General features: G+C 42.2%; 1 protein-coding gene and 1 pseudogene across 3 annotated transcripts in view; one reads left to right on the plus strand and one right to left on the minus strand.

The window, feature by feature from the left end:
• The window catches only part of LOC137235445 (uncharacterized), a 900,888-nt gene that overhangs the window by 764,602 nt on the left and 112,012 nt on the right, over positions 1-24,274 (minus strand). The window lies entirely within an intron of this gene.
• LOC137235289 (uncharacterized) lies at positions 41-24,126 on the plus strand (annotated as a pseudogene).

The following is a 24,274-nucleotide window of genomic DNA, read 5'->3' on the forward strand; positions in this document are numbered from 1 at the left end:
GAGAGCCGCTTGTATGATGATCCCTCGAAAGCGAAAATGAATCTATCGTTTAACTAATGAAATAGTTCATCGCAATAAAAAGAAGTGGGATGAGCTAAGAGATTCGTTGCTTAAGAATACCAACAATAAAAGCGAATTATAACATTCAAAATGATATGGTATCAACCAGTTTTTACAAGCTGTAAAGATTTTAAGAAAAGCCGTTGTTAATGACATGCGAGCAATACGTTCAGCTCAACTTGGACTAGACATCTGTTCCTTGTTTCAGGCACATGCGGACAATCTTTTGTTATCAACTTTGGAAATAAAAAAAAACCCGATTTTTATATTTAATTAGTCAGCGCGTGCGACATCAACAATTGCCATCAAGTGATGTGTTATTGGCCTGTCTTAAATACCTCATGAATTGTGTCGTTTGCAACAAATCGAATCATTGGCAGCTCTGTGTGAATTGCATGTATATCCCATCTTAAAAGTCTATACAAACTTTTCACCCTTCCAAGCAATGGTACTCTGACATAATGGTAGTGCAGATTTAGAATTGATGACCCTACATAGAGGATATGGTGTGGGAAGACCAAATATTGCCAACGATTTTGGCCCACACAACATTGTCATAGCAACACACAGCATACGGCCGAGTGAAGCCAGCAACATACGAGACCAGCACCGCAACATGAGGCTGACGAAGCCAGAAGCACGATCACACAATAAACATATTATGCCTACACCAAGTCAAACACACGAATACAACACGCAACAGAATAGGCCATACCAATTTCAACAGCAGCATCAAACAACAGTATACCCAACTCATGCGACAACAATAACTATAGCTTCTACCGACACACGACCGACCGTAACAACACGGTCGCAACATGTCGGCGAACAAACACATTTATTATTTTTATTCAAGCCTATAATAGAACGACCACAGCAAGAAAATAGTTAGTCAGCACTGGTAGCAACCAGTTCTAAACTGAAGAGTGACAGCTCGTAGTTAGGGGTGTTCACCAGTGCGAGACATCACTACTTAGGTTAGACGCGAACTGAGCCAAGCCAAACTTTAGGTTGCGCACTGCCACCACCACCAACCGCGAGTCGCTATTTTAAACGCGAGTGAACGCAGCAGTAAAAGCTACGCCGACGACGACGCCACCAATTGGGCCAATTACAGAACCATCGACGCCGACGCAGCCCACCGTGCCAACTACAACACCATCCCCGTCAACAAACGGTATAGCCCGGCACTGTGATTACTGTTCGGATATACGGACGGAAGGTGATAGCTCGTAGTTAGGGGTGTTCACCAGTGCGAGACATCACCACCCGACGTAGGCGCGGACTGAGGCATACGTGAGTATTCGGGTTTTCCCCACTTACGCAAAAGGCTGAGCTCCGCCGACTCATCACAGTCGACCGTGAGGCGACTTGTAAGGCACTGCAGAACGGCGGCGCCAGCATCAACGCCCCAGTGCCCGCATGTTTATCAACGATCGTCCTCAGCGACTGCATACCCTTTTGTTTCAAGCGTCCTCAGTGACTATCTACTAAACCGCAACGCCAGCGTCAACGCGTTGCCAACGAGCTTCTTCAAAAACTGTATATCTTCTCATTTCAAGCGCCCTCAGTGGGTAAATACTAACCGCAATGCCAGTATCAACAGGCGCCCCAGTTCCCGCGTACTCATTATCATCGCGCACCTTCAGCGACGGAATATTAATCGCGACAGCCAGTATAACGCCAACGCCAACAGCAACAGATCGCCAATAACGAGCATCCTTTGTGAATGCACCCCCTTTCGAGTGTCCTCAGCGACTAAATACTAACCGCGACGCCAGCGTCTACGCATCGCCAACGAGCGTCCTCAGTGACCGCATACTCATTATCATCATTATCATACTCACTAATCGCGACAGCCTGCGCAACGCCAACGCCAACGGCAGCAGAGCGTCATCAAAGAGCGTCCTCAGTGACCGCATACTTAGCACGACAGCCAACGCAGCGACGAACGCCAGCGTCCCATATCCACGCGCTAACGGGACCGGGTGGATCGTTAGCCAATACAAAAGCATAGTAATAACAACGTAAGCAAGCGCGCCAGGAGGCACGAAAACGGGACTCGGGTGGACCGTTACCCACCAGGCCACACCGACACCGAATACCAATAACGTTGAATAAAATTGAATTTAAATGAAGTTTTAGAGATAATTTAGTTGTAAATGAAGTTAATTAAAGTACGACTTGGAAAAGGACCCCGCAGTATAAATTTATTGTAAGGAACCCTGGACATGACCAGTATACCCCAGCAATTTATTAAGAAGCATCGGGCCTCAGGGAAAGCTTCGTTACAGGTGATTGTGCAGAAACGGATGGGGTCGACGTATGTATTTCGTACCATTGTTGAAGAAACTTTAGCACAGAAAAGTGAAGCTGTTTTAGTTTCTTTAACGAAAGTGGATCGCTCAATTTATAAAGAGAAAGGGATATGGTGGCATGCGTGTGAACATTGTTTTGCAAGTGACTGGCTTTGTGATAAGAAATCTGCAGAAGATTTCTACAAATATTATAAGTAGCAGCAGTTAGTAGCCAGGCGAGCAAGTTCGCTTTGCTCGTCCTTTGATGTAGATGCTGTGCATAGTGTGGCGAACATTAGTGACACTAAGTGATACTCACATCACTAGTCTGATGCTAAGTAAATGAAGCCACAACAACAATAAAGCAGGCAGTCACTTGTATCTACATAAATGAATCAATCATTATGTCTACACATATGTACACGCAGCGGAGAGAGACGCACAAACACATGCGTATATCTTATATGAGATACTCCCAAAAGTAGGCAATCATCTGTGGAAGTATCACTCACATATACACGCGCATGGGCCATGCGAGAAGCTATAACAATGGTGAATCTGTAGTTATAGCTGAGAAATTTATAGCTGGTAAACAAGTAGCAAATTCTAGAAATAGAAACGCCTAGAAATATGTCAACGAGAAAGCCAAAAAGTATAAAAGCAGCAGATGAGGCACGAGGAATCAGTTTGATTTAAGCACGCTATCTGTTGAGAAGTAAAAGTTTTATTAACACTTTGAATTATTGAATATTTATTCAACATTTGGTGATTCGAACGTTAGCAGAAGGTTGCAAATAATCAGAACTTCAGTAAATTCTTTACAATTGGTGTCAGAAGAGGAATTTTTGAATAAATTCCAAAGATTGCGAATACAACTTGGGCATGGCAAAGTTGAGTGAATTGAGGATACAGCAACTAAAGAAGGAGTTGGAGAGCCGTGGTTAGAATACAACCGGCAATAAGATCGAACTCCAAGCACGGCTACGAGAGGTAATGGAGTTGGAAGGAATTAATGCGGTCGAGTATGTCTTTTATCCTGATGTGGAAGAGCCAGCGACTAAGATGGGGGAGAAGATAGAGACTCCGAATCTATTGGCAAGTGTTGACACTAACGCTATACTAGCAGTTTTGAAACAAATACTAACCGAAATGTCATCACAACTGGAAGAACGAAAGACAAATATAACATCTCAACTGGCAGAACAGGAGTCACGTATAACATCCAAGACCGTCACGCAACTAGAATCCCAGGAGAACCGTATAACATCCAAGATGGAAGCACATGATACGCGTATTTCAGAAATTTCTACACAGATTATATCTAAGATTGAAGCAAAAGATGCACGAATATCCGAAATTTCGGCCCATATTTCAGCACAGATATCATCGCAGATCTCTGCTCAACTGAAAGAGCAAGAAGGACGTATTTTCTCGAAGTTGGAGGCGCAAGATTCAAAAATTTTACAACTCGAAGACATAATTGATGCCGAGATTGAAACATTGAGAGATCGTATACAGGAGTTGCAACTAAATCGCCCAGCAGTTTCAGCGAGTAATACAAAGGTAAAAACACCATCCTTTGACGGTTCTGTTCCTTTCCAGGTGCTTAAGCTTCAGTTTGAGAAGAGAGCAACAGTGAACAACTGGAATGCTGAAGATGAAGTTGCAGCTCTATTCGTAGCATTGAAGGGGCCAGCAGCCGAAATCCTACAGACGATTTGCGAAGGAGAGCGGAACAACTGTGGATCATTGATGGCTGCTGTAGAACGACGTTACGGAAGCGAACGCAGGAAACAAATCTACTAAATAGAATTGCAAAACCGCTAACAAAAACCTAACGAGACTTTGCAGGAGTTTGTTTCAGACATTGAAAGATTGGATCATCTTGCAAATGCGGACGCACCTGTGGAATACACTGAAAGGTTAACGATTCAAAGTTTTATAAATGGCACACGGGATGTGGAAACGAAACGAGCTACATATGCGAATCCAAAACTAACATTTGCCGAAACGGTATCACATGCACTGACCCAGGAAACAGCGTCACTTTTCAGTAAGCCCGCATACAAAGCTCATCGCATGAAAGTGGAAAGGCCAGACTGGGTAGACACAATTTTGGAAGGATTAAAAGGAACGCAGCAGAAAAACGATGGTGCCGTCAAATGCTTTAAGTGTGGAAAGCCAGGGCACATTGCACGTCATTGCAGCACCGGTCCTAACAGTTCCAATAATATGGGTGGCCGTAAACGAAGAGCTGAAGGAGATGAGCATATCTCCAAATCCATTCAATCGTTAAACTAAAGCGAGTCAGCCGCGAGGGGCGACAGCTGGCACCCTCAATTGAATTCCCCATAATCTCGATCTCACAAATTTCGGCGAGCAAGCACATTTATTATTTTGATTCAAGCCTATAATAGAACGACCACAGCAAGAAAATAGTTAGTCAGCACTGGTAGCGACCAGTTCTGAGCTGAAGAGTGATAGCTCGTAGTTAGGGGTGTTCACCAGTGCGAGACCTCACTACTCAGGTTAGACGCGAACTGAGCCAAGCCAAGCTTTAGGTTGCGCACTGCCACCACCACCAACCGTGAGTCGCTATTTTAAACGCGACTGAACGCAGCAGTAAAATCAACGCCGACGTCGGCACAGTCCGTCAACCGCGCTAGCAACAGAGCCATCGACGACGACGCCACCAATTTGGCCAATTACAGAATCTTCGACGCCGACGCAGCCCACCGTGCCAACTATAACGCCATCCCCGTGAACAAAGGGTATAGCCCGGTACTGTGATTACTGTTCGGATCCACGGACGGAAGGTGATAGCTCGTAGTTAGAGGTGTTCACCAGTGCGAGACATCACCACCCAACGTAGACGCAGACTGAGCCGTACGTGAGTGTGCGGGCTTTCTCCTCTCACTTTACGCTTAAGGCTGAGCTCCGCCGACTCATCACAGTCGACCGCGACGTGACCCGTAAGGCGCCACAACGCCATCCCCGTCAAAAACGGTATAGCACGGCGCCGTGATTACTGGTCGGATCTACGGACGGAAGGAGATAGCTCGTAGTTAGGGGTGTTCACCAGTGCGAGATATCACCACCCGACCTAGACGCGGACTGAAGCATACGTAAGTATTCGGGGTTTCCCCACTCACGCAACGCTTAAAGCTGCGCTCCGCCGACTCATCACAGTCGACCGTGAGGCGACCCCTAAGGCGCTGCAGAACGGCGACGCCAGCATCAACGCGCCAGTGCTCGCATGTTTATCAAAGAGCGTCCTCGGTGACTGCATACCCTTTTGTTTCAAGCGTCCTCAGTGACTATCTACTAAACCGCGACGCCAGCGTCAACGCGTCGCCAACGAGCGTCTTCATTGACTGCATATCTTCTCATTTCAAGCGCCTTCAGTGGGTACATACTAACCGCGACGCCAGCATCAACGCGTCGTCAACAGGGGCCCCAGTTGCCGCGTACTCATTATCATCGCGTAACCTTAGCGACGGAATATTAATCGCGACAGCCAGTGTAACGCCAGTGCCAACAGCAACAGAGCGCCACTAACGAGCGTCTTCTGTGATTGCACCCCCTTTCGAGTGTCCTCAGTGACTAAATACTAACCGCGACGCCAGCGTCTACGCCATTATCATACCCACTAATCGCGACAGCCTGAGCAACGCCAACGCCAAGGGCAGCAGAGTGTCATCAAAGAGCGTGGTGTTCACCAGTGCGAGCCCTCACTACTCAGGTTAGACGCGAACTGAGCCAAGCCAAGCTTTAGGTTGCGCACTGCCAGCACCACCAACCGTGAGTCGCTATTTTAAACGCGACTGAACGCAGCAGTAAAATCATCGCCGACGTCGGCACAGTCCGTCAACCGCGCTAGCAACAGAGCCATCGACGACGACGCCACCAATTTGGCCAATTACAGAACCTTCGACGCCGACGCAGCCCACCGTGCCAACTATAACGCCATCCCCGTGAACAAACGGTATAGCCCGGCACTGTGATTACTGTTCGGATCCACGGACGGAAGGTGATAGCTCGTGGTTAGAGGTGTTCACCAGTGCTAGATATCACCACCCGACGTAGACGCAGACTGAGCCGTACGTGAGTGTGCGGGCTTTCTCCTCTCACTTTACGCTTAAGGCTACGCTACGCCGACTCATCACAGTCGACCGCGACGTGACCCGTAAGGCGCCACAACGCCATCCCCGTCAAAAACGGTATAGCACGGCGCCGTGATTACTGGTCGGATCTACAGACGGAAGGAGATAGCTCGTAGTTAGGGGTGTTCACCAGTGCGAGATATCACCACCCGACCTAGACGCGGACTGAAGCATACGTAAGTATTCGGGGTTTCCCCACTCACGCAACGTTTAAAGCTGCGCTCCGCCGACTCATCACAGTCGACCGTGAGGCGACCCCTAAGGCGCTGCAGAACGGCGACGCCAGCATCAACGCGCCAGTGCTCGCATGTTTATCAAAGAGCGTCCTCGGTGACTGCATACCCTTTTGTTTCAAGCGTCCTCAGTGACTATCTACTAAACCGCGACGCCAGCGTCAACGCGTCGCCAACGAGCGTCTTCAGTGACTGCATATCTTCTCATTTCAAGCGCCTTCAGTGGGTACATACTAACCGCGACGCCAGCATCAACGCGTCGTCAACAGGGGCCCCAGTTGCTGCGTACTCATTATCATCGCGCAACCTTAGCGACGGAATATTAATCGCGATAGCCAGTGTAACGCCAGTGCCAACAGCAACAGAGCGCCACTAACGAGCGTCCTCTGTGATTGCACCGCCTTTCGAGTGTCCTCAGTGACTAAATACTAACCGCGACGCCAGCGTCTACGCCATTATCATACCCACTAATCGCGACAGCCTGCGCAACGCCAACGCCAAGGGCAGCAGAGTGTCATCAAAGAGCGTCCTCAGTGACCGCATACTTAGCACTACAGCTAACGCAGCGACGAACGCCAGCGTCCCATATCCACGCGCTAACGGGACCGGGTGGACCGTTAGCCAATACAAAAGCGTAGTAATAACAACGTAAGCAAGCGCGCCAGCATGCACGAAAACGGGACACGGGTGGACCGTTACCCACCAGGCCACACCGACACCGAATACCAATAACGTTGAATAAAATTGAATTTAAATGAAGTTTTAGAGATAATTTAGTTGTAAATAAATGAAGTTAATTAAAGTACGACTTAGAAAAGGGCTCCGCAGTATAAATTTATTGTAAAGAACCCTGGACACGACGAGTATACCCCAGCAATTTATTAAGAAACATCGGGGCTCAGGGAAAGCTTCCTTACAGGTGAATGTGCAGAAACGGATGGGCCGACGTATATATTTCGTACCATTGTTGAAGAAACTTTAGCACAGAAAAGTGAAGCTGTTTCTTTAACGGAAGTGGCTCGCTCAATTTATAAAGAGAAAGGGATATGGTGGCATGCGTGTGGGAACATTGTTTTGCAAGTGACTGGCTTTGTGATAAGAAATCTGCAATATATTTCTACAAATATTATAAGTAGCAGCAGTTAGTAGGCAGGCGAGCAAGTTCGCTTTGCTCATCCTTTGATGTAGATGCTGTGCATAGTGTGGCGAATATTAGTGACGCTAAGTGATACTCACATCACTAGTCTGATGCTAAGTAAATGAAGCCACAACAACAATGAAGCAGGCAGTCACTTGTATCTACATAAACGAATCAATCATTATGTCCACACATATGTACACGCAGCGGAGACAGACGCACAAACACATACGTATATCTTATATGAGATACTCCCAAAAGTAGGCAAACATCTGTGGTGCATCTGTAGTTATAGCTGAGAAATTAATAGCTGGTAAACAAGTAGCAAATTCTAGAAATAAAAGCACCTAGAAGTATGTCCACGAGCAAACCACAAATTATAAAAGCAGCAGATGAGGCACGGCGAATCAGTTTAATTTAAGCACGCTATCTGTTGAGAAGTAAAAGTTATATTAACACTTTGCATTATTGAATATTTGCGTTATTTATTCAACAGTTTAGTGATTCGAACGTTAGCAGAAGGTTGCAAATAATCGGAATTTCAGTAAATTGGTTACAATTGGTGTCAGAAGAGGAATTGTTGAATGTTGAGGATCCAGCAACTGAAGAAGGAGTTGGAGAGCCGTGGATTGAATACAACCGGCAATAAGATCGAACTCCAAGCACGGCTACGAGATATAATGGAGTTGGAAGGAATTAATGTGGTCGAATATGTCTTTTATCCTGATGTGGAAGAGCCAGCGACTAAAATGGAGGAGAAGATAGAGACTCCGAATCCATTGGCAAGTGTTGACACTAACGCGATACTAGCAGTTTTGAAACAAATATCAACCGAAATTTCATCTCAACTGGAAGAAGAAAAGACAAATATAAAATCTCAACTGGCAGAACAGGACACACGTATAACATCCAAGATGTAAACACAACTAGAATCCCAGAAGAACCGTATAACATCCAAGATGGAAGCACAAGAAACGCGTATTTCAGAAATGTCGACACAGATTACATCTAGGATTGAAGCACAAGATGCACGAATATCCGAAATGCCGGCGCAAATTTCAGCACAGATATCATCGCAGATCTCTGCTCAAATGGAAGAGCAATAAGGACGTATTTTCTCGAAGTTGGAGGCGAAAGATACAAAAATTTTACAACTCGAAGACAAAATTGATGCCGAGATTGAAACATTGAGAGCTCGTATACAGGATTTGAAACTAAATCGCCCAGCAGTTTCCGCGAGTAATCCAAAGGTAAAAACACCATCCTTTGACGGTTCTGTTCCTTTCCAGGTGCTTAAGCTTCAGTTTGAGAAGATCGCAACAGTGAACAACTGGAATACCAAAGATAAAGTTGCAGCACTATTCGTAGTATTGAAGGGGCCAGCAGCCGAAATCCTACAAACGATTCGCGAAGGAGAGCGGAACAACTATGGATCATTGACCGCTGCTGTAGGACGACGTTACGGAAGCGAACACAGGAAACAAATCTACCAAAAAAATTGCAAAACCGCTACCAAAAATCTAACGAGACTTTGCAGGAGTTTGTTTAAGACATTAAAAGATTGGCTCATCTTGCAAATGCGGACGCACCTGTGGAATACACTGCAAGGTTAACGATTCAGAGTTTTATAAATGGCATACGGGATGTGGAAACGAAACGATATGCATATGCGAATCCAAAACTAACATCTGCCGAAACGGTATCACATGCACTGACCCAGGAAACAGCATCACTTTTGAGTAAGCCCGCATAAAAAGCTCATCGCATGGAAGTGGAAAGGCCAGACTGGGTAGACACAATTTTGGAAGGATTAAAAGGAACGCAGCAGAAAACCAATGGTGCCGTCAAATGCTTTAAGTGCGGCAACCCAGGTCATATTGCACGACATTGCAGCACCGGTTCCAATAGCTCCAACAATGTGGGTGGCCGTAAACGCAGAGCTGAAGGAGATGAGCAAATCTCCAAGTCCACTCAATCGTTAAACTAAAGCGAGTCAGCCGCAAGGGGCGACAGCTGGCTCCCTCAATTGAATGCCCCATAATCTCTATCTCACAAATTGGAAGAAGTTCAAACAATCTTACTGTCGGAGGACATGTGGATGGAAAGGAACGTTTACTGACTGTAGATACGGGTGCATCTCATTCCATCATTCCATCAAATTTAGTCAACAAGAAGATAAGACCATTGCTTGGAGCAAGATTACGTACGGCCACGGGAGAGGATACCCAGGAAATTGGAGAAGTAGCATGTGAAGTAGCAATTGGGAACGTCATGGTACTACATAATTTTATAGTGGCAGAGATTGTTGATGAAATCATAATTGGAGTTGTCGAAGCAGCAAAACAAATTAACACGGAACGTACTTGTAGGAAAAACCCTGGCTATAACAAAACAAGATGGACGTATCCCGGTAAGAGTACTCAATGAGTTCAAGTCACCACACAAACTGATCAGAGGAGCTATTTTGGGAAGATGCCAAGAGGCTGAAGTAGTAATCAATTGTGAACAGCTCCAGGAAGACGTTTCAACTAGCAATATTGATCTTTCAGATGTACGAAATGGTTTTCCACATTGGACTTGAAAAGCGGCTACTGGCAAGAGGAAGTGAAGGAGGCAGACAAAGAGAAAACAGCCTTCAGTGTCGGTGATGGTCTTTGGCAATTTACAGTGATGCCTTTTGGACTATGTAATGCACCAGATACTTTTGAAAGACTCATGGATCAGGTACTGAAAGGACTACATTGGAAAACATGCTTAGTGTACCTAGACGACATCGTCGTATTGGAAAAGAACTACGAAGAACATCTGAAGAACTTGGATTAGGTTTTCCAAAGAATAGCTGGTGCTGGTCTGAAACTTAGTCCCAAAAAGTGTTCTCTGTTCAAGAAGCAAGCTAGTTACTTTGCTCAGAAAGTAACAACGGAGGGCATCTCCACCGCGAATGAAAAGATAGAGGCTGTAAAGGATCGGCCAAGACCACAGAATCTTCATGAGTTAAGAAGTTTAAGTTTTTAAGCTTTTGAATCGAAGAAGGAGCAAGAAGTGACTATCCAAACATTAAAAGAGCGTTTGTGTACTGCCCCAATGTTGGCATATCCGATTCCAGGAGCAACATTTATTCTAGATACCGATGCGAGTGGATATGCTATAGGAGGCGTTTTATCACAACTAGTCGATAGAGAGGAGAAAGTAGTTGCATATTACAGCCGATCAATTGGAAAACCAGAGAGGAACTATTGCGTTACACGAAGGGAGCTGTTGGCATTGGTAGAGTGCATTAACCTTCATGTGCCCGGAAGTCTACATTTGTAGCAATTTGGGGAAAAAAGTCAAATAAAACAAAAAGTTCCGAAACAACAATGCCCGAGGTATTCAGTAGCTTCCTAATTATCAATTCTGATTCGAGTAAGAGTATAATATTACTGGAACTATTATTTACCGGACCCCCAGCCCCTACTTGAAAAAAAACATCATCTTGCAGCCGGTAGTCTACATTTGTAGTCACTATATAAAATGTATGCAAAATATTATATAAATCGTTCTATCCGCTCAAAAGTGAGATATATATGGGAAAGAACTCAAATACTAAACGAGCAACCAATGTAGGAGAAGGTGTTGTGCAAAGGTTTGTATGCCATTGGGAGAACGCAGGAAGGACTATAATTTGTGAAACTTTTTTCATATCGCTATACTTGGTCAAGTATTTAATGTCCAAAAGTCTTGCTCTTCTTTGTACTGTTCACCAAAATAAGACTTTTGTACCAAATGAAATGAAGGCTGACCGCAATCGAGCAGAAGAGCCTAACATTTTCGGGTTTCTCGATGCAAAGTTTCCTTTGGTATCTTACGTCCCAAAAAGAGACAGAGCAGCCATAATACTTACCAGTACACCTTTGACAGATTCAATTGTAGTTGAAAAGAAAAACAAGCCACAATATATCCTTGATTACTATACAAACAAAGGAGGTGTCGACGGAATGGATAAAATGCTTTCTGCATATTCAAGGAAACGCAAAAATTTGCGTTGGCCTTTGGTCATGTTTTATAACTTGCTAGATATGTATAAGTGCACTTGCACCATTCATCATTTACTCGGAAAATAATCCATATGACCGTCGTACAGACGCGCGACGAAAGTTCTTGCGGAGCTCGGCCAAGCAGCTTTTTATGCCAGCAAAGGAACAACTCTCTAAAGTTCCGCGGGTGGTGTGACACATCCAAACACGTAAAGCTGCCGAAATGGCACTAGATAGATCCCTTGCTGCCACTTCTAAAGGTGATTTATCCATTTTACCTGATATTTCCAGCGATAAACAACCAGCATATCCCTGTTGTCAACACTGTGAAAATGGGAAATCGTAAAAGTACACGCAAAATCTGTAGTTGGTGTAAAAAAGCAGTGTGCGATGCTCATGCCGAAACATATACTTTGCGAAAATGCTGTTCAGTTCCTGAAAACTAATAAATTTTTTGGCTTAAAATTATTACCTGAATTCAATATTTTTAAATAAAAACGTTAGTACACACGTACATGTCAAATAATCACCATACAAGTATTTTAATTTAAACATTATCGTGGTTTTACATGCAGTTAGAAGCTTGCTACAAATGTAGACTTCCGACCGTGTACGTAAATACGGTGGATCGAGCGACTACAAAGCTATAACTTTTCCACTGAACATCGAAAAGGTAGTACCCATGGAAATGCTGATGCAATGCCACGAAGACCATGTAGTTTGGAATGCAAGCTCTGTTCAAAGGCCGAGGCTAAAGAAGACATTATAGATGTCCGGCTAATGACTATAACATGTATAGATGAATGGGACAAGGAACAGCTAAGGAAGTGTGAGCTAGAAGATACAGATCTGTCACATGTTCCAAGCGGAGGTCATCTTGGAATCACGAAGACGCTCGAAAAGATTAAACAGAGATTCTATTGGGTTGGTTGTCGTCAGTCGGTCACTGAGTGGATTGCGAACTGCGAGGTTTGCAGCAGAGCAAAAGGACCCAAAACCCGAAGTCATGGCCAGATGAAGCAATATAACTCAGGTGCGCCATTTGAAAGGATCGCTATGGATGTCGCAGGTCCATTTCCCACTAGCAACCGCGGAAACAAATACGTACTGGTGGTTATGGATTATTTCAGTAAATGACCAGAGGTATACCCAATCCCAAAACAAGGAGCGGAAACAGTAGGAGAAGCGGTTACAAACGATTGGGTTGCAAGGTATGGTGTACCAATGGTGTTCCATCCTGACCAACGCCGGAATTTTGAATCAGCTCTGTTCCAAAAAAAGTGTAAGACGTTGGGCATTCGAAAAACACGGAGAACTGCATTGCATCCTCAGTCCAGTGGTATGGTGGAACGTTTCAATAGAACCTTGGAGGAGCATTTAAGGAAAGTAGTAGACAAGTACCATAAGGAGTGGGATACACATTTTCTTGATGGCTTACCGATCGGCAGTGCATGATACAACGTGCCAAACTCCCGCAAAGGTATTTTTTGGCAATGACCTTCGACTGCCAGCTGATTTGAAGTTTGGGATAGATGCCAAAGCGGAGAGAAATATTAAGAAATCCATTAGTGTCTTGGAAGAAGAGCTGAGAGAGATACACGATCTTGTAAGACAACGAACAAAGATTATGAGTGACAAGATGAAAGCCAGATACAATAAAGCAATTAATTCGGAAGGTTTTCAGGAATGAGATTTGGTGCTTTTATACAATCGACATCGAAAAAAAAGGTTTGTCCCCGAAATTTCAGTGTAATTGGGAAGGCCCATACAAAGTTGTAAAACGTATCAACGATGTAGTTTACCGCATACAAACTATTGCCAAACCACGAACCAAAATGAAAGTGGTTCATTTGGAAAGGCTGGCAGCGGTTAGATCGAGAGATTTGTCTGATCGGGACGATCAGTTCATAGGCCATGCGAGAAGCTATAAAAATCGTGCATCTGTAGTTATAGCTGAGAAATTTATAGCTGGTAAACAAGTAGCAAATTCTAGAAATAGAAACGCCTTGAAATATGTCAACGAGGAAACCAAAGAGTATAAAAGCAGCAGCTGAGGCACGACGAATCAGTTTGATTTAAGCGCGCCATCTGTTGAGAAGTAGAAGTGTTTATAAAGACCATTTTGCAATACTGAATATTGGAGTTATTTACTCAACAGTTTAGTGATTTGAGCGTTAGCAGAAAGTTGGAAATAAGCGGAATTTCAGTAAATTCGTTACAATAGGCTTATTGAAGCATTTCTGCAGAAAGATCAAAGGGAGGCATGCTCAAATTATTTGAGATATTTGTTCAATCATCGGTATTTATGCGCTTGTGCTAAAATCATAAAATCTTGTAGGGACTTAGATATGCCGCTAAGTGCAACGAAAAATTAACAGTTTTAGAGTTTGTGTCTCAGTCAATCAAGAACCGTCGGTCTGGTAATTTGCCCCTTGATGATATTGACGTCAACAACACGTTCACGGTTATCAGAGCCTGGGTGGATGTTGGCGATTCCCCAATTATACACTCGTTGGACTGCAGATTGTCGTTTTATATGACGACAAGGTCCCCGGGTTTTAAATTGGATTGTGGATGTTTCCACTTATATCATTTTTGCATCTCGGTGAGATATTCCGATTTCCATCTTTTGCAAAATGTCTGGCGCAGGACCTTAATTTTTTTCCATCGATTGGCTATTGAGGCAGGATTTTCATTACATTCGATTTCGGGTGGAGCTAACAGATGCCCATCCACAAGAAAGTGGTCGTGAGTAAGCGGCTCCAGTACGAAAGATTCGTTGGAAGAGAAACTGTGTGGTCTGGAGTTGATGCGTGCCTCAATTCGGCATAAGAGAGTCGTAAACTCTCTGTATATTTGTGATCGGATGTGATTTTTTATAATGGGCCTTAAGACTGTTTACACCTGCTTCCCACAAGCATCTCATGTGAGGAGCACTTGGGGGTATAAAATACCATGCGAGAGTTTGATGGCTATATTTTTTAATTGTGTCGTCCCTTAGGTTAGGTTGTACTGACCGGTACATGGGGACCTCACATGGACTGAATGAGTCCGTGTGTTACCAGAAGTTTGGTTTAACTGCCAAAATGAAAAACCCTATCAAAAACCTGGACCTATGTTATAAAATAGCTCCGTCCTCTTAGCAAATACAAGAAGCTTCCTAGGACTTAAGCTACTTGCTGCTTCTAGATCTGACAGCTGTATCACTCTTAATAGCTGGATTCTTAGCTTGACAAACGCAGGGCACGCGCAACTAACGTGCTCAATCGTTTTCTCCTCCAACCCGCACTTCCTACATCTGCTATCACTGACCAAGACTTATTTAAAGGCATGTGGTGCCAGAAGACAGTGTCCAGTCAGAATACCGGTCATGGGTCTACAGTCCTCTCTTTTTAGTGATAGAAGCAACTTTGTTACACATAATCTTCGACACTTTACAGCCCAGCGCTTGAAACCACGTCTTTCGAGCTTGGTCGATCATATGCACCTCGCCCAGTCTAATTGGAACGTCTATGGAGCAAGCTTCAAGGGATGCGCCCTTTTTAACTAGTTCATCTGCTTTTTCGTTCCCATATGCCCTTAGACCCAATATAGATGAATGCTTCTCCCTATCCCGATTCTATCCAGAGGCTGCTTGCACTCTAACACGCATTTCGAAGCTGTGCTATGCGATATTATTGATTTAATTGCTGCTTGACTGTCAATATAAAAGTTAACACGGTTGCAGCTTAAGCTATTCTCTTCCAGTGTTTCTACTGCTTTGGTTACGGCTAATATTTCCGCTTGGAAAACGCTACAGTAATACGGAAACCAGTAGGATCTGTTTGTTTCCGGATCAGCACCGAATACCGCAGACGCTACTCCTTTGAACAATTTGTGTACACATGTATCGCCTCGTCCGCCATTTGAGCACCCTTGCGCCAACCGTCCACCGCTACTGTGGCCTTAAGATCGCCCTCGAAGTGCAGATAGGGAATCAGATAGTCTGTTAGTCTTGTGATTGATGACGCTATACTACTATGTCCGTATGTTCGGCGACCAAGCTGCCCCGAGGGACCAAGCCTGGTTGCAGGTGTTAGCGCTATGTTCTTTGCTACCAGTTCTACAGTTGGAATGTGAAGAATGGCATATAATGCAGTGGTCGGGGTTGTTTTCAGGGCTCCCGTAATGCTAAGCATTGATAGTCTGCATTTTAGTTGGTTGACCGACATATTGAATGGTTTGGTAAGTGCAAATGAACTCAATGTATGATTCATACACAAGTTGGGTGATTGAATGGTTTGATCAATGCAAATGAACTCAAGTGGTTATTTGAGTTAGTAAAAATGCATTAACGTAAAGGCATACTGTATCATACTACAGCATCCACCTATAGAACTAAGGCCACCTCCCTTTTAAAATTCTCATTAACACCTTTCATTTGATACTCATATCGTACAAAAAATTCTAGAGTCACCCCTGGTCCACCTTTATGGCGATATCATGAAAAGGCGTCCACCCATAGAACTAAGGCCCGCTCCCTTTTAAAATACTCATTAACACCTTTCGTTTGATACCCATATTGTACAAACGCATTCTAGAGTCACCCTGGTCCACCTTTACGGCGATATCTCGAAAAGGCGTCCACCCATAGAACTAAGGCCAGCCCCCTTTTAAAATACTCATTAACACCTTTCGTTTGATACCCATATTGTACAAACGCATTCTAGGGTCACCCCTACTCCACCTTTATGGCGATATCTCGAAAAGAAGTCCACCTATAGAACTAAGAAATACTCATTAAAACCTTTCGTTTGATACCCATATCGTACAAACAAATTCTAGAGTCACCCCTGGTCCACCTTTATGGCGATATCTCGAAAAGGCGTCCACCTATAGAACTAAGGCCCACGCCCTTTTAAAATACTCATTAACACCTTTCATTTGATACCCATATCGTACAAACAAATTCTACCTTTATGGCGATATACCTAAATGGCGTCCACCTATAAAACCATGGCCCTCTTAAAATACTCTTTAATACCATCCATTTGATACACATGTCATACAAACACATTCCAGGGTTACCCTAGGTTCATTTTCCTACATGGTGATTTTCCCTTACTTTGTCTCCATAGCTCTCAACTGAGTATGTAATGTTCGGTTACCCCCGAACTTAGCCTTCCTTTCTTGTTTGTTATAATTTTCTTCGTTTCACTCTTTTTGTATATTTATATTTAAGCACTTAGTTTTATATTTAAATTTAAGCACTTTGTTATGTTTTTTGTACGGTGTCCGTACCGGCCCGCGTTTTTATTTCTTTGGAACAAGTGCAGAATACATACATTTCTCAAAAAAAAAAAAAAAAAAAAAAATCTGACTTTATTATAGAGATTTTTATGCTGATTACAACGGCATATTTCTTTTTTGGTGCAAATGAAAGTTTTGGGGGTAATTCCATGTCAAAAGGCGAAATTATGAATTTTTCAAATCAAAGTATCTCCGAAATAAGTGGATGGATTTCAAAAATAAAAAAATCTAATGACTTATAAAAATACCTTTCATCTGATGTCTTTAACTTTTTAGTCTTTATTTACCAAAAATTTGAAGAAGCTCTTTTTTGGTGGGTTATTTTTTAAAAGCGCGGCCGAAGGCCGCCAATGCAGAAAGGTGTCCTACGCAGAATTACTGTGCATGGCGCAGCCGGTGTTGGATCGGCTAAGGGTGTTCTACGCAAAATTACTGTGCATGGCGTAAAAAGGTAATGAAATTATCTTCAACATGATAGTATTAAAGTATTTTGTCAATAACATATTTTTTCGACTTATTATTCGATTTATGATAAGTTAGCAATCATTTTCCCATAAAAACATAATTTTATTATAGAAATTTCTTCTAAATGTAGATGTTTAATATATCAAACAAAACCTTGTTTTACTACCTATCAAAATACAATTTTCAAGATTGACTCAATAGTTTTAAAGTTTTTTTGTTTTAAAAAAATTTAAAATTTACCTTTTGATGTGGAATTACCCCTATAGTTATTATTTGCACAAAAAAAAAAAAAACATTATACGGTTGAACTCACCATAAACACCACTACCGATACTCATATAAATTTTTTTAATTTGACAAATGTATGTATTCTGCACTTAAGCCATCTCTTTTTATGTAAAATTTGTTATTTTTCGGGTTTTCTTTTGGTCGCTGGCCTTTTCGACACAAAAGTACCATGTATAACGGTTTAGCGGTAGGCACTTTATTTGAATTAAATTTGCATGCTTGTAATGCACAATTCCAAACTAGGTAATATGTATATTTTAATCAAAATTTAAACAAAGTAATAAAATGAAGGTAATTAAGTATTAAAAAAGATACGCGGCGGCGGGCGGGCGATAATTGAAACTGCGTTGGGTAGTGAACACGAGCGGGCGCGATCGATGTGTGTTGTTGGGTAGTTTTAGATAAACTGAACTATGTGAGTGTGCGCGGTAGCGATTGCAGACACAGCTGAGCTGCAATGATTGCGCTTGGACGCACTGGCCGGGTGTTGCCAGACGGAGGGGGGCGGATTTAGTCCGAAAATTGGATCATGTCTTCAACACACACGGAATTTGATTTTTATATATATAGATGTAGATAGACTGAAACTTAAAAATTTTTTTAACTGCGGCAGATTACTTAACGTCCAAAAGGCATAACAGCCAAACTCAACAATGCAGTCAATAGCGAAGGTGCCACGCCCCTTTTTCCCCATTCCACAGAGGTATGTAGTATAATATATTCCATTTGTATGGGAGGTGCCACGCCCCTTTTTCTCAATTCCACATTTTCTTGGTGATGTTAGTGATTGACCTCATATAACTCCTTACTGAATTTCAATGTTCTAGCATGTATACCTTCAAAGTTATGTAGTAACAAAGATCCCATTTGTATGGGAGGTGCCACGCCCCTTTTATATATCGAAATTATTTTTAGCCTAAAACCTTCCTGTTGATCGAAGGAACCCATAGCCAAAATTTGGTGATGATTGAAGTGTGGGATATACGTTTCCATAGCGAACATACACACATAATTTGATTTTTATATAAATAGATGTAGATAGACTGAAACTAAACAAATTTGTTTAACTGCGGCAGATTACTAAACGCTCAAAAGGCATAACAGCCAAACTCAACAATGCAGTCAAACTTTAGGTGTTAAAATAGCTTAAGTTTGTACGACAGCAATAGTTCTGAAAAATCACATTTTTGGGGAAGGTGCCATGCCCATTTTTTCCCCATTCCACATTTTACTGGAGGTGTTAGGACTTAACGTCATATAGCTAATTACCAATTTTCATTCTCCTACCATCACTACATCCAGAGATATGCAGAATAATATATTCCATTTGTATGGGAGGTGTCACCCCCCTTTTTCCAAATTCCATATTTTCTTGGTGGTGTTAGGGACTGACCACATATAACTCCTTACTGAATTTCAATGTTTTGGCATGTATACCTTCAAAGTTCTGTAGTACCAAAAATTCCATTTGTATTTGTATTATTTTTAGCCTAAAAACTTCCCGTTGATCGAAGGAACCTATAATCAAAATTTGATGATGATTGAAGTGTGGGAAATACATATGTTTCCACAGCGAACATACACACAGAATTTGATTTATATATATATAGATAGATGTAGATAGACTGAGGCTGAATAACGGCCAAACTCAACAATGCAGTCAAACTTTAGGTGTTAAAATAACCTAAGTTTGTATGGCAGCCATAGTTCTGAAAAATCCCATTTGTAGGGAAACTGCCGCGCCCCTTTTTTTCCCAATTTCACATTTTATTGGAAGTGTTAGGCTTACCAATTTTCATTATCCTACCATTACTACATCCAGAGATATGAAGTATGATATATTCCATTTGTATGGGAGGTGCCACGCCCCCTTTTTCCTAATTCCACATTTTCTTGGTGGTGTTAGGGACTGCCCTCATATAACTCCTTACTGAATTTCAATGTTCTGGCATGTATACCTTCATAGTTATGCACTACCAAAGATTCCATTCGCATTGGAGGTGCCACGCCCCTTTTATATATCGAAATTATTTTTAGCCTAAAACCTTCGCGTTGATTGAAGGAACTTATAGCCAAAATTTGGTGATGATTGAAGTGTGGGAAATACGTTTCCATAGCGAACATACACACACACACACACACACAGAATTTGATTTTTATATATATAGATATGTTTTTATATTTCTAAGGGCCGGTTTTGCGAGTTTAAACACCAGCTAAAGAATTTTTTCCTCAGGAGGGAAGACGTAACCGGTCTTGTTATTTTTTTTATTTTCTATTTTTGAAGTAGCGACCATCGATTTAAATTAGTAATGCTCATCCATCTATCCTTCAGACTATCCGTCAGAAGGCTCATCCTTACATGTTTTCTGCATATATAAAATAACAAATAACTCTCAAGGACATACATATGTAAGTGGATTCAGTTATCAACAGATACTTGCGAGTTTGTTTTAATCATTCTATAATTTAATGCAATCCGCCTCTAAACTAGAAGTGTTTCGGTTCAGTGGTTTTAACCACTTTGTAAAAATGTGAGCCGTTTCATGTACCTGCTCAGAGGTACCTCTGAACCGCCGAACCGGTTCGGTCCAAGTGTTTCAACGCTTTGATGCTAAGTGGTCGTATATTCCACAAACTGCCAGATAACTGGAGCGTTTTCCAAGCGGAAATTTTAGCCGTAACCAAAGCAGTAGACACACTGGAAGGTAGTAGCTTAAACTGCAGCCGTATTAACTTTGACTGGACACGAACCTCTCTTCCAATTTGCGTCGTGCGCCTTTTAGGTTTTCCTGCGCCCATGTAAAAGATTGCGAAACTTGCAAAACTTACAAAACTCAAAACGTGTTTAAACAACCCATGATGGGAAAGCAAAAGCTCACAGAGCGACCTTTCCAACGTCTGTTCATTGATTTTATGAGTCCTTATCCGCGTACTAGTGAGGGTCGTGTGTATGTCTTTGTTTGTTTAAATCATTTCTGGAAGTTTGTGTTTTTAAAACCGATGAGAAGGGCAACTTCAGCCGAAGTCGTCAAGTTCTTGGAGAGGGATGTCTTCCATGTGTTTTGTGTGCCTCATTATGTCCACTCATACAATGGAAAGCAGTTTGTGTCAGAAGTTTTCAACCACTTTCTGGAAAAATACGGCACCAAGCACATAAAAACTGAATTTTTTTCGCCATAGAGTTACGCTACGGAGAGGGTAAATAGATCTGTTCTGCAGATCATTAGATCCTTTAAAAAGAATAACCAGAAAAACTGGGACAAATGTGTCAGCGATGCCGCATTTGCCCTCCGCAGCGTTGCACACTCAGCCATCAACATGCCTCCATATTATGCCACTTTCGGTATGCCTATGATACAGCATGCTGCATCGTACGAGCTATACCGAAAGCTGGCGGCGGTGAAAGATGTTGATTGCGAGATAGGAGTGCAAAGCGATAAAATGCAGATGATAAGAAATAAGATTATGAAAGAGCTGAAGTTGGCCCATGATAGGAGTAAAAAAATATATGACACTAGAATTAGAGATGTAAAGTTTCAAATTGGACAAGTGGTATACCGCCGAAACTTCAAACAAAGCTCCCAAGTTGACAATTACAACGCCAAGTTAGCCCCGAAACAAATCAAATGTATATTTTTAAATGTAATCGGGAATTCGATGTATGAACTTGGCGACAGCAATGGAAAGAAGATCGGCGTATACCACGCTAAAGATATTTTTTCAAAATAGTTTAATGTTTTTTTTTGTTTTGGAGCGCCAGTACTTTTGTTCTATGTTATTTATTTATTTATTGACTATTTATTTACTTAATGACGTATTTTATTTATTAACTCACTGCCGTATGTGATTATTTTATTAAATTATTTTTATTTTTTCTTGACTTTTTTTATTTATTTGATTATTTTTGCATTTATTTAGATTTGTTTATTTATTTATTTATTTATTTTACATATTTTTTTACCTGACTATGTGATCTGTGATATTTTATTTTATTTAATCCTTTTATTTCATTTTTTTTACTAGTGATATTTTATTTTATAGTTTTTATTAAGTTTTATTATCTGTGGTATTTTATTTTTTTTAATTATTCTAGATTTTAGATTCTATCTGATATAGGTTATATATGATATAAGGAGTAGAAGTTACCCAGTGACTTAGTATGTAGATGTAGCAATAGAACCAAGCGCTAACGATAAAATTAAGCCCGGCATTGAGTCGTGGTTCGAGGCCACACGTTGGACGGGAAACAAAATGTTGCAGGCTGCGTTGAAAACCCTTTACGCACACGTTCCATAGTGCAGGCACCATCGGTGGTTGCGAGCCTGTAACGACAGCCTGTCTTCGTGCTGGCGGGAATTAGGGCAGCGTGTGTTTATGTGTTTTGTGTCCAGGTCCGTGCCTTAGCCCTAATGTTGCCATTAACCTAATAACATTGTGTATTGACAACATTGTAGCTATATTGAACACAATGTTGCAGCGGAAATAAGATGTTGCGCTTGGCATCATGCTGTTATAATAAATAAAATATCACCATGTTGCTAAAAACCTAGCAACACTGATGAATGCCATGCACCTATGTGTTTGTTTTGTTCTGTATTATGTGTGTTGATGTATATTTGTGCAAGGCTATGAGCGTGTGAATCCATCAGTGTGAGCGGTCAAGGCACGAACCAAATGTATCTGTGTAGATGTTCGTTTTGTGGAGCGGTAAGCGTGTGAATGTATCAGTGCACGATTGTATGAACGTATCGATGAAAAATACGCGAAATCCGAAAAGAAAGTTTGGCATGTATAGGTAGGAATTTTCCGTTTCTGAGTAACGTTCCCTGCCACGGCGGTAGCTGAAAAAGGGCACAGCGTTGGGCAACGGACAAAGTATTACTTTATCAGTGCCCAGTGTGAGTGAGTGTGGTTTAATAAAAGGTTTGTTCCCCAAGAACTATCCAAAGTTATAAGTTTGTTGTGCGCGCTTTTAATCGGGTGAGAAAAAAATAAAACAAAATCCCTTCAAAGTGATATTAAGTACGGTGCGCGCCGAATAGTTTTCGCGAAACGTGAAAGGCAGAAAAGGGAAAAGGCCAAGGATCTCCGGCCAACCACCAAGCGGTCTCCGACGCAAGACAGCAGCAGAAGTTCCAGGTGAGTTAAATGGTTTTCTTTGCCCTTGATTTTTTTTTATCTTCCTCCAACTTGGCATGCCCCCCACTGGGAGGCTGGCTTCTATATTGCCAATTTTCCAAGTAAGCCAATAGCAAACTTGCATGCATGTATGCACGCCTACATACAGACATATGTATGTCGGTGAGTACACAATCATGCAGACAATAAATATTATCACCCTCACCAGTCTTTTAAGCCTATAAATTATTAAAAATTAACGTTTTTTGTATATTCCCAGGGCACTTTTGGAAAGAACCCACTGGGCACACAATTGAAAATTACAGTTAGCGGCCTAAATGCCAAATTAGCGGTATCCTGCCCAACAACAAACACATCATCTTTTTGAAATTGGCGACATCCGTCCAACAAAAAATACATCATCCTTTTGGTATTGGCGGCGCAACGCCAACAACAGTCATTACACCACTTTAATATAGACGGCACAAAACACATACCACAACCACATATATTTTTTTCATCGGCGGCGCAACGCCAATTACAAGTACGACCACTTATTTTCTATTGGCAATTACAATTCTTACCAGCGGCCCCATTTAATTGGTATTACAACAAGTAAAAGGTATAAAAGAAAAACATCAGCAACAACCACAACAGCAGCTTTTTCATATTGGCGACGTATCGCCCTACAACAACGTTTATATTGGCGGCATAACGCCCAACAACAACGACATTACATTGGCGACATACAGCTCAACACCAACTATACCATCTCTGTTACATTGGCGACGCAACGCCAGCAACAACTACATCATACTGGTGACATTCCGTCCAACAACAATTACCACGCATCCACAACCACTACACTATATCTTTGTTTGCCGGCGCTCACCACATCAACAACAACAACAAAATCACCTACAAGGACTAGGAACTTTACACCTAACATTTCTCACTGGCGGCGTTGAGCCGCAACAACAACAGCAAAAACACAATAAAATTTTAACATCGATAGCAATTTTCACCGGCGGCATTGGGCGACCACAAAGCTGGTAACAACATTTGTATATTTTTGGGCTGTTCGCATACTTTGGTAACACAAGCAACAAAAAACATCGGCGGAGGGAGGAGCTTCTCCGGCAAGACATCGGATAATATTATTGTTGTTATATAGTATTTTGTTTTATGTTATTACAATTATTAT

This window comes from Eurosta solidaginis, chromosome X, assembly GCF_040869045.1.
Source record: "Eurosta solidaginis isolate ZX-2024a chromosome X, ASM4086904v1, whole genome shotgun sequence".
In the NCBI taxonomy this organism is placed as follows: Eukaryota; Metazoa; Arthropoda; class Insecta; order Diptera; family Tephritidae; genus Eurosta; species Eurosta solidaginis.